We start from the raw sequence: 12,669 nt of genomic DNA on the forward strand, positions 1-12,669 counted from the left end.
CCGATACCGGGACTTCCGGGCAGAGGGAGATCTCCCTCTGAACAACAGCGCGGAGGGAGCATGGAGCTGGCTTCCTTTCCAATCAGGAAGCCGGGTGGTGTGTTATGACCCGCCTCCTGGCTTCCTGATTGGCTAGGAATCCGGCTCCACTTGTTGCTAAGCAGCCTGTCTTCCTAACCAATCAGGAAGTCGGACGGCATGTAATGATCCACCTTCCGGCATCCTGATTAGACAGGAAGCAGGCAGGGTTGTCAAGTAAAGCCGATGTTCTTTCTTTAGAACAGTGGCTTCACAGGCAAACAGGAAGCTGGGCAACGGGTCATGATCCATCGTCTGACCTGATAATCGGGGGGCACACGGCAAAAAAATATCGGTACTCATACTAGATCCATCCCTACATTCTAATGTAACTAGGAATTCCACACTCTGATGCATATGTAACCGTGGACTCGTTCTGTTATATTATGTATTCCAGGACTCATCCACTGCCTAAAAAAAAAAAAATTACCTATGCTCAGTAAATCAGAATGATATATTATAGACAGTTTGGTGTGTGTTCATTCTCTTGTCATTGCAATATTGTTATCATATTTGATATCATAATTTGAGTCCACCAACAACGCCACTATTGACAGCAAGTAGTTTAAACTCTTATATAATATTACAAAATGTTACCAGACTTTAAAAAAAATAATATTTGAGTTGTACTTTAAAGGGCTAATATTGAAAATGTTTGTTAAAAAGGTACATACCCAACAGATGGATGGTTTAGATTGTGCTAAAATTGCAAGAATTCCTGTAAAGATATACTGCAAAATAAATACATATAAAATAATAATAATTTATAACATTTAAACACAAAACCTGCTAAATATCACTGAAGTTGTACTTACAGTTATTGTGGCCCAAATGGGGTTTCCACTTATCAGAGAAAGTTTGAGAACAGTAAAGATCATGCCAATTCCCATGATTGAATTAATTCAGGACTATCTACAGGAAAACAAATTAAATGTTTTAGGCCATTTAAAATACATCATGTTCCAGTTTACTCATGCCATATGTCTTACTCATATTTGCTGACTATACTGTATTTTCTCAATTATATCCCCCCACCCTTTGTTGTAAAAGAATGTCAAGGGTCAACTCCTTTACTTCTCGTCCTGTGTGGGACAACAGGGGTATGGGGGAGCTCTACTAGCCAATCATGATGGCCAGCACAAGCCATGACCAAAATTGACTAGTAAAGACCCCCCTCCACTCCAGTCGTCCGGCACCTGGACCTGGACCAAGGATAGACAAAAACAAGAATCCTAACCATTGTCTTGTGTGCTAAAAGTATAATCCAAGAGGAAAGTGTCACATACACTTTATTATTATTTTTATAATACAGGATTTATATAGCGCCAACAGTTTGTGCAGCGCTTTACAATATATGGAAGACATTACAATCACAATACAATTCAAGACAATAACTTGGATTATACTTTTACCACACAAGACTATGGTTTGGATTCTTCTACACCACCACCTTTTGCTGTTTCCTTTTAACCCACTTCCTATCATATTTCAGATTGTGGCTCCCACTAGATGAGATGAGTTCTAGATTTGTTTATTTTTTTGTTTTTTTTAAGAATGCAGTGGGCTTTAAGGCTCTTGAGGGTTAAGGAAGCTCTTTAAACTATCGGGGACCTGTTTTGGGCCTATAGTCCCCAGTGTGTTGCAGTAAAACACGGATGCTTCATCAACACACATTGATGCATCAAGCACGGTGTAGTGAGTTGGGGTGCCATTCATTTTGCATGGCACCCCAACACACCTATACAATGCACCACAATGCAGTTGCATTGTAACATGCCACAATGCACAGATGTGAACCATCTGTGAGTTGGAGGTTCTCATGGTCATATTTCTGGTGTTTTTTTGCAGAGCACTTGTGCAAGATCTGGCACAGGCATCACTGGTAGGCCGGCACACAGAACAAGGAAGAAGATGCTGACCACCAATTACGTATTTGTTTTTAAAGGAGAATTATGAGGTGAGTGATTTTCACTCAGCCTCCAAATCTGAGCCGACCTGTGACAATGAAACTGTCACAGGTCGGCTCAGTAGATCGTGAAGTAAGCGAACACATACCAGTGCTCGCTCACTTCTCTATCCTGTGCCGTCAGAGAGCCGTGACAGGGGAGGGACGGGATTCCTCCCTCCCCTGTCCGATCCTCCAGCGCTGACTGGCGGAACGGACGGGGGAGGGGGCGGGTACAGCTGGCTTTGCCTCTAGATAGGCAGAGCCAGCTGTCACTCACGCAGCTGGGCGGATCCAGACATAATTGTCAGGATCCGTTACGGCTGCGGCGTCTCAGTATACCGCGAGCTGTAGCTTGCGGTATACTGAGTTTTGGGTGACGGGAGGATGCTAGTTTGTGTCCTCCCGTTACCCTTAGGAGAACTATGGGGAAACGCCCTAACCCCATAGTTCTCCTTTAAATGGTGGCACAGGGTTTGGAGCAGAGGCAGGGTGGGCCAGCGGATTGGGGACAACCATACTAAAGGGGCATGTAATTGTAAGTAATATATTTGTTTTTATAAGTAACTTTTATTTAGTACTGGTAGTTTATTGAGGAGGGCGAAGGTCCACTTTTAGAAGACTTTAGTACTTACGCCAAGTGCAAATGGCTTGCCTTTCAAAAATCTCTGATGAACAATGGTTGGTTCTTGTGGCAAAGAAACATCGGCAATCCATTGAGCAGCAGCATTGGGCATGTTCACGGCAGTAGGAGCTTGAGGGGCATAATACACATAGGACACTGTTTGGGCAATCTCTATTTGAGTTGAATTTGGAGTACTCAAATCAGGTTCTTGACATAGGATGTTGGTTGGCACCGCCTCATAAGTGAATGCATTGCTGTCAGAGGTCATGTGTGAGGTCATAATGGAGAATGTTTCTTGACAACTCTGGAAATTTGTAAAGGACCAGAGTTAGCAAAACGATACAAATACAACCAATTCTATCAGCAACTATGAAATACATAAGCAATCCATCCCTGATAAGATAATCCTCCATAATAATGGTTGTTAAGAAAAAGGAACTGAGCTGTTGTATTAAAATACAAAATTGGAATATCAATAGATGTTAAAATAGTGTGGGGGTATAGCTCAAATGGGGCTCACCTTCCCTGGGAAAAAAGTTAGTCCAGGCAGCAAAGTTCTTTTTCAATCCTACTAGCAGTCAGTTTTATTTAACCACTTGATGACCGCTGTGTTTCACCCCCTTCCTGGCCAGGCCATTTTTCAGTATTCAGCGCTGCGTTACTTTGACTGACGTTTATTCCGTCATGCAACGCTGTACTGAAACGAATTTCATACCATTTGTTGGGGACAGATAGAGCTTTCTTTTGGTGGTATTTAATTACCAGTGGGGTTTTTATTTTTTACTATATAACAAAAAAGTACCTTAAATTTTGAAAAAAAACATGTTTCCCTATAAAATGTTATGAAACATTTATTATCACCCCAATTTTTTGGTACAATATAAAAGACGGGGTCAAGTCGGGTAAATAGACACTAAACATGTCAAGCTTTAAAATTGCGCGCGCCTGCAAAATCGCAGAAAATGACCGCAACAAAAATTGGCCATAGGCGACGCTTTAAACGTTTTTACCGATCATCAGTTTAGTGTTATCAGTGATTGATGGCCCTAAAATTATTGCTCTCATTGCGACGTTCGCGGCGATATGTAACATGTGCGGCATAATGGGCGCAATCGTCGTTTTCGTACATAGGCGCACCCGACGCATGTTTGCGTGTGTATGTGGGGGGAGGGGCGGGGGACTTTAAAACATTTGTTTTTTTTTTTATTATTATTTGTGAATATGTTTTTAGCTTCTTTATTTTCTTTTATGCTTTTTTTTTTTTTTTTACCTGGTCCCAGCCGCACCGGCCACAGCGGGTTACGGGACCGGCGGCGAGGAGACGGCGGGACATAGGTAAGGGAGGGCGCACACCCGCAGCTCCTGCAAGCGATCTTTAGAGACGCCCGATTGCTTGTATGTAAACAGTCATCGCTGGCTGTTTACATGCTCACAGTTTTCCCTCTCGTGTGCGCGCTGAGCGCCGCACACGAGAGGGGCAGGACGTCTTAAGACGCCCTCCCGCTTCTAGCATACTCCCGTCTGGCTGTTCACAAACGGCCATGGACGGACGGCGGTAAAAGTTTGCCATAAAACAACAAAAAACAGAAAATAAAATCTTGCCATCCAGGCTCTGACTAAACAGGCAGGTTACTCTCTACCAGGTGGTGAGCTTATCTCAGCCACCTCACAAAACAAAACAAAAGTACTTATTAGCACCCTTTTTACTCTCACACATCCAACCTGTACCTCTCTCAGAATGCTGTCTGAGTCCCAGGCCAGAGCAACATCATGCTTCAGCCCTCCCCTTTTATCTCACCTGGATAAGCAATCATTAGGCAATTAACTATCCAGGTGAGAGACACAAAACCCAAGCTGGATTATTCAGACCCAAAGTCAGCCCGAAAACCCGGTCTGGGTTCCGCTAGTCCTGTACGTAGGACAAAAAGCGAGGGGAAATATATCGCCCCTCGATGACTTCCCCATTCCTCATGTCACAATAGTTTAAGCAAAGAATTACCAAAATTCAACAAGTCATACAAAGAAACCCATGCTTGGTTGTAAAGCATTGTGCTTCACGTCTTTGGTCTTAAAGCCCACCTCTGGGCAAATGTTGTGCTTCCCCACCAATTTCTACACTAGCAGCCCCTCCCAACAATTCATAGTTTCAAAAAATCTAACTTTTGGCCAACTGCAAACTCTAGCAGGTCTACCCTTTAAAGCTGACCATACACTGTACAAACTCTTTATAATCTACTTTAGATTTAGAAAAACTATAAAACATGAGGATGAATCTAAACAATTCCTTAAACTGCTATCAAATTAGGCAGACCCTTGCACTACAAAGGTTATGGTATATCTAAAAGAGATTCTACAATCAGATTGCATAGAGCAGTGTTTCTCAACCTCTAAAAGTACGCAAAATGTTGAGGCACCCCAGTCTAAAATGTAAAATATGTAACTGTAAAATTTAATAAACAACATGTGGATCCTTTATAGATATAGTAGACTCTTATCCCTGATAGGGATCTGGAATATATTTTAATGGGGAACACCATGCAAACAAAAAAAAGGTGGGGTTCTCCATTTGAATTCACAGTCCCCCTTCAAATCAGGAGCACCCCTAAATTGAAATAGCCAATAGTAATGTAGCAATGTATTTCAACGGGAATTTCTTTTTTTTTCCCCCTCTATTCTGACATTGCTCCGTGTCAGAATAAAGAAAAAGAAAGACACAGCAGTGTTTTTCTCTATTTACTTTTTTTAAACTTTTTTTACTCTTTTTCTGTTCTGCTCGGTCCCTCTGAGGGACCGGGCAGAACAGCCGAGCCGAATGCCGCTGAGCGGCATTCGGCTATTCACTCACTGCTGTTCTGCATCTATGAGAATAGAGCGAACAGCAGTGAGTAGCCTGCCGGAGGGTCGGCTCAGTCAATCCAGATGTTGGATCGGCTGAGTCAAACTCCTTCTGCACTTCGGGTCGGCCAAACATGCTGAGCATGTTCGGCCAACCCGAAGCCATGTGAAGCAAGCCGATGTACGGCTGATTTCAGCCGATGTACGGCTGAAATCAGCCGTACCAGCCTGAAGTGAATAGCCGAACAGTGTTCGGCTCACTTCACTTCAGGTCGGTCATTCACTCGGCTGCCTACGGCAGCTTAGTGAATAGACCCCTGTATCTCTTATCTCTGTGTCTTATGGTTGTTTACTTTGCAAATCCCCCCAAGGTTGTCTCATGATCTTTACTATCATGATTAGTTTTGTAATTTGTATATGAGCATGAATTGAATTGGTTTATGCTCCGCCATCCCCCTTTTTTTCACATATAACCTTATGTTTTAACAATAAACCTTTGAATATCGAGTAAATACACACTTTGGTGTGACTCTTTATTCCCTAGTACTTGTTTGAAGCTGGCAGCACAATCAAATCCTGGAAATCTTAACAAGTAAAGTCCTACCTGGGGTCATGGTTTTGAGTCCCACTAAGGGTTCGAGTCCCTTCAGTCGCTTTCCTGAGGAACCCTAACGATTCATGTCCAATGGGACATGAAGTAATAAAAAACATTTCAGTGGAATAAAGCACCAATAAGAACCCCTTTCTAAGAAAGATTAACGAAAAACTCCAGGAAAACATTTTATTAACCCTTGCAGTGGCGCTACCACCGTACTGCAAAGGTTAGGTGCTCGTTTTTCGCTTTTGTCTAGGTTAAAAAGACTGAAAAGAGCTTTGTCAGTCTATAACAGGAAGTGCTCTTACAGGCATGATCTCTAGTTGAGAAACTTTGCAACAGATTCACAAAAAATATCTATAAATTGTACACAGTGAAAAAGAAATGTTGGATATACATACACTTTAATTTGGTTTGATGGAAACTTATGCTAAAAAAATACGGAGGGTTGAAATCTGCTGACCTGCTTCTGGAAATGCTACACTTTCAGTGTTACTGCCCTTGAATATGTTTGCAGAACCTAAAGTCAGAAGAGTGAAGTCAGAGCTCCTGAAATGCCATATGTCATATAAATATTAATAGAATTAGGTGTACTCACCGTTTATCTGCAGATTCTTCTGACTTGGGTTTGACTGGAATGGTCTTCCTTCTATGACTGGTGCTCTGCGATGCTTGTTACCTTTCTTTTACCTCCCTGCCCAGTTATACATTACCTGACCTCTTTTGTAGCTGGCAGCTGGTTTAATTGGGAAATAAAATTATATTGATTAAAGGCGTTTTTCTACCACGTATGAGACAGTCCTCTTGGAGAGTTTTATCCTTGGCACTGCCATCTCTTTAAAGAGGGACTCTGATCAAAAATAAAACTGATTTTTTTTTAACCTGGTTGTGCTGCCACAGCTATTGTTATTTTCTTCTATTGCCATTAAACTTCTATGTATTCCATTGCATGTTATTATGTTGTGGTATGACATTTAGTGGTGTGCCTGACATTTAGTGGTAGATTAGTGCTACTACAACTTGTTTTTCTGTATATATTGGTATTATCGACTGTTCTTCCCCTCTTGTTAAGTGTCAGTTGATATAGGAGGTTATTCACAAAGCTGCCGAAGGCAGCCGAGTGAATAACCCAACCAAAGTGATGTGAGCCAAACTACATTTGGAGCCCCTTGACATCAGAGACTCCTCCATTCACTTCAAAGTCTCCCTTTTACATTAGAAGCCCCCCCCCACACACACACACTCTTTACATCAGGAGCCGTGATGTGCGGGGTCCCGCACTATATGGATGAATATTAAATAAATAAACAGCGCTAATTAAAGTGAATACTATAAATCAAACAATGGATAATATATATAACCACCAATTAACTGACATATAGCAAAGTGCTGAACAAATCAAATCAATCATAAGTGAAAAAGGCCATTTATCATGAACAAAGTGTTATTCAACCTATCCTATGTGATTAAAATAAGTGAATATTGATTAAGTGTTTCATATAAAAGAATATAGGTGATGTGTCTTTATGATGAAAAAAATGCAATTTCCGTGAGTTATTGGAAAAAAATTCCAATAAAAAAAGGTTTGTGAAAACAACAAAAAGTCTCTGTAGTGCTTCAATCCGTTCCAAGTGAAGAAAAAATATAACGAAATATTCCAACTGTTCCGTGATATACACACAATCCTTATTCTGGGGAGTGTATTAAGATCAATACATATCCCCTAAAAGTGACTACTCACCACAGGTATCCGGCTGTAACAGACAGCCCCACACGTTTGTATTTACCGGAGTAGTTGGTCCGGTGTAATTTGCGGGCACCTTCTCTACCGTCGGTTTTCCAGATGAAGGATATCCGTTTACTCAATTCTAGACATCAGATCAAGGGCAGCTGCACACTCCATGTCCACTAAAAATCTTCTCTAAGCCAAATTCATCAATGTTGTTGTCTCAGACACTGCAGCCCACAGTGGGAAGGTTTCAGCAACAGAGGCAGTGTTGTCAGTTGTTAGGGTGACACCCTCCGGCAATTTGATTTTTTGCCACATGTGCTCCAAGATGGAGATTCTCATAGTTTAGAGTTAGGACCGCACTATATAGAGGTGCCTTGGCGCGGCTTTCACATTTTCTGCAGAAGACGTGTATCCAAACCTCTGTTTTTAACCTTAGCGGTGAGACAAGTTTTTTTGCATGCTGGCTTGTGAGTGTGCTGGGAAACTTTTTGATATTACTTTTCTGAATGGCTCTCACCCTCCCTGGATGAGTGTCAACTGCAAACTGGTCTCATTATGATGTCATTGTACAGCTGCAGTCTCAGTAATTATTTGGAGGGAGGTTGGGATTAAAGGATCATCGTTTTCCATATATAAGCTCAAATAAGTTTATTTCTTTTACCAGTAATCGTTTTCAGTAGAGTAGGGAAGGACTAGAACCTCTATGAAGTTTTGTTGTTGTTTATGTTCCTGTTGGGGCGACCTCCCCTCACGTCCCCCTTCACATCAGAATCCTACCATCACATCAGTCCACAGCAGTTCTTTTCTAAATGGATCTCACCCTCACTGGATTAGTGTCGTTCATTTCCATGTTGCTGTTGGCCACCCTGCACCAAGGTATGACACTGTGTGAAAATTTCAAGGCACCCCTGAGGAAGCCAGATGCCACTCTAGCTAGGAAAGCTGGTATAGTGTATGGCCAGCTTAAGGGGGGCATCATTTATTTCACCCCTGGACTTTTTTTTACAGATTCTTGAGATTCAGGTTCAATGTGTGGCTGATACAGGGATGTGCGGTCAGGGGAGGCAGGTGAGGCAGAGCCTCACCTAGTATTATGGAGGAAAAAGCTGTCAGCTTCAAGTCTGAAGCTGACAGATTTTTCTCCATTCAGATCGGCTTCTATCAGGTTACACAGCAGGGAAAGCCTCCCCGCTGTGTAACCTGTTATGGATGGAGCACTGCCTGTTAATTACAGGCATCCCTGCATCCGGCTTTTGACAGGTAGTTAGGTTACACAGCAGCAGGTTTCCCCACTGCTTGTGTGACCTAACTATTGAGGCAAGAGCTGTCACAGCCTCTACTCTTTGTTAGAGGCGTGAGCTCTGTGGATGGCTTGGACCAATGGCAAAGTGCTATTGGTCCAAGCTGTCCAATCAAAAAAAGGAAAAACCACTGAGGCCATCGATCTTGATACCTTAGCAGTGACGATCAAGTGAGGGACAGGGAGGCTACTCGCTGTCTGCTCCCTTCCTCCTTCACACTAACTTGGGGACCGGGTTTGGGGTGGGGCTTCAGTGGGCAGAGGCGGGGCATGCTGGGGGCAAGGCTGAGGAATGCCCTTACACGGAACCAGAGGTACCGCACGTCACTGGGCTGATTTGTAGTTGCACTTTTATGCATTATGAAGCTATCAGCAGGCTTCTTCTTGCAGGTTAGTCTTGGTATCAAGTAAGATGATCGGGCTCAACAAGATAACCTTGTCAAAGACAATGACCTTCTTTCCTGAACTCAGAGAAATGCTAGTTTTCTGGTACTCATCGGTAAAGCAGCATGCAGATTTCAAAGTCAGGGTGAAATCACAGCTTCTGTCCCAGGTCCATGTCTCAGAAAGCACTGATGTTGCTGGGTAATGATGACAGACAAACAATCGCCATTTTCAGGAGGAGGGCACTGCAATGGCTGGCTGCCTGCCTATGTTTCTCAATACAGTGACCACTAGCTAATTAACCCATGACTGTTTTAGTTTTCTCCAGTGACAGGTGCACCTTAAAGTAAATTCTCACAAACCAGAATCAGCAATAAAAAAGTGGAACCACCCCATCTATATTAGCCTTCATTTTATGACAATTGCCACAAGAAATATACCTCCTGGCTGTCCCCCCATCAAAATTCCACTGGATTCCATGCTTTCCGAGTCACTGATCATGCTTTCAACATTACCAGTCATCGAAATAGGAGAGGATTTTCTTTGGAACATACAGGCAGAATTTTTGTAATATAACCATCAACATGACATGCCAGTGGCATAACTATCAGAGGCTCAACCAGTGTAGTCAATCCCGGTCCACAGTAAGGAGCTGTAAAGTTTATGTGCCCCTTCTTGTACACCCACCACTTCGTCACCCACCACCACTTTACTAAGTAGGTGAATCACTAAGGCTGGGTTCACACTTGGGCGTTTTTCAGCGCTGATCGAAGCACTGAAAAACGCTCAGCAACTGAAATCCCATACTTTTCTATCGGCATGGTTCCTACCTGGGCGTGTTTCAGCCCGTGGCAACGCGTTGAAAAACGCCCTACGCCCAAACAAGTACAGGAGCTTCTTTGGGTCGTATTTCAGTGCATATCCATTGTTATTCACGAGTGTGGCTCAGGGTTAACAAAGTGGTAAACCCAAGCCACTCTCAGGAATACAGTGTAGGTCTTACCTTGTCCGTGATCCCCTCTGTGTCCACCTGCTGCTGTCGTCTTCCGGGTTCTGTCCCTTACGAGCGTGTGTGTGTGTGTAAGTAAAAGGTTGCTGAAAGTATTTTTGTTTTGTGAGGTGGGTGAGATAAGCTCACCACTTGGTAGAGAGGAAACCTTCCTGTTCAGTCAGAGCCTGGATGGCAAGGATTTGTTTTTTTTGTTTTATTATAACCTTTTTAATAAAAACTGACAGCTAGTCAGATGAAAAAATAACTTTTGCTGCCTGGACTACCTTGTTCCCAGGGAAAGGTGATCCCCATTGAGGTGGTGAATAATTGCAGATAGCTGGGAGGCACCTGCAGGTGAGCACTGGAGTTGCAGGTTCCAGCACCACCCAGTGGTGGTATGGTACCTGACAGCTCCTGGCTCCCTGGAAACACCTGCAGGTGAGCGCAGGAACAAGGTCCTGGATCCAGTAGCACCCTGCACAGGCCAGCGGAAGTCCCAACAGGAAGGCAATCGGCACCAGGGTTCTGCGGCGTATACCCCCCAGCACTGAGGAGCCCAGGTTTTAGCGCCACCTGGAGGTGCTATGGTTCCTTTTTGTTTACTTAATCTAGATTTCTCCTGGGACTTGAAATGTTTGACATATGGGGAAGGTTTTGTGTATATATTCTGTTCTGTGATTTAATAAAGGCAGTTCTTGGTTTTTACCCTAAAAGACTAGTCCTACCTGGTTATTAGGGGAAGGTTTGGGCTGTTATTATGATTTTCCGGTTCCAGAGTGCAGGAAGCTGATTTAGGAAGGATGTACCCAGTCGGGGTAACAGGCGGTCCATCACAATTGGTGGCAAGTGCTGGGATCTGCTTCCTCCCTACGGAGCAGACTAAACCATCAACAGGATCTATTTCTCAGCTGGCTGAGGAGAAGTGACTCAAGCAGCCATGACCCATGATACCAGTTTGTTGTTTTCATTTCTGGGTGTCTGAAAATTCCAAAAGTGATTTGCAATTCGACTCCCTTATGCAAATGCCATTTTTATGTTAATATATTTTGAAGAGGCATGTTATGCATTTGAATGATGTGCTTTATGTTGTGACTTCCTGTAGGATACCTGGTAAATGACCTGGACTCATTTCAATGTTGATTCGTATCTTTGAAGCCTTTGATGCACTAACATATCTCGGATGTATGTCTTTTAGTTTGGAGTTCCTGGTGCACTAATGCCTATGATATCTGCATACGATTCAACAGATGGGGATCTTTAAGACCTTTTTGGAAAATATATGCATATGCTTGGGATTGTGTGTGTGTGTGTGTATATATGTGATTGTATGTATGTATGTATATACAGCTGAAACTCGAATAATTAGAATATCATGCAAAAGTAATTGCAGTAAGTGCTGCAAAAGGGGCCCAAACCAAGTACTGAGTACATATGCATGTTTGTACTTTTCAGAGGTCCGATATTGTTCTATGTACAATCCTTGTTTTATTGATTGCATGTAATAATCGACTTTTTTGAGGTTGTGGATTTGGGGTTCTTGGGGTTTTCATGAGCTGTAAGCCATAATCATCACAATTATGACAAATCACGGCTTAAACTATCTTGCTTTGCATGTAATGAGTCTATCTCATATATTAGTTTCACCTTTTAAGTTGCATTAGTGAAATAAATGAACTTTGCACGATATTCTAATTATTCGAGTTTCACCTGTATATGTGTAAATGTGTCCACCCTGTAAATTTGTAATGTGGATGAAATTTGACTGAATATGATATACCATAAATGCCTCCTATGACTAAGATATCGCTTTATAAGACCTTTCACAGTGTGGTGTCTATGTGGTGATACAATGAGACATGTTAAATATAATGTGATATTTCTATGCTGACAGATTCTTCTATGCCAGAAAAAAAGGGGGCATTTATACGATCTTGCATATATTTTGTGGAATGTGGAAGCTTTTGGATTCAATATAGTACATCATATCAAATTGATGTAAATGTTGAGGTTCAATCAGGTCGTCATAATCATGTGTCCTATTATAATCATGTGACTATGGGAAAAAAGCTTTTGAGGGGATGTGAATGGGACATTTTTAATTCTGGAGATATATATGTACTGTATGTACAGTATGTATGTATGTATGTATGTGATGTATGTGTGTGTATATATATATATATATAT

This window comes from Nanorana parkeri, unplaced genomic scaffold, assembly GCF_000935625.1.
Source record: "Nanorana parkeri isolate BGI_ZX_2015 unplaced genomic scaffold, ASM93562v1 scaffold1244, whole genome shotgun sequence".
Classification (NCBI taxonomy): domain Eukaryota; kingdom Metazoa; phylum Chordata; class Amphibia; order Anura; family Dicroglossidae; genus Nanorana; species Nanorana parkeri.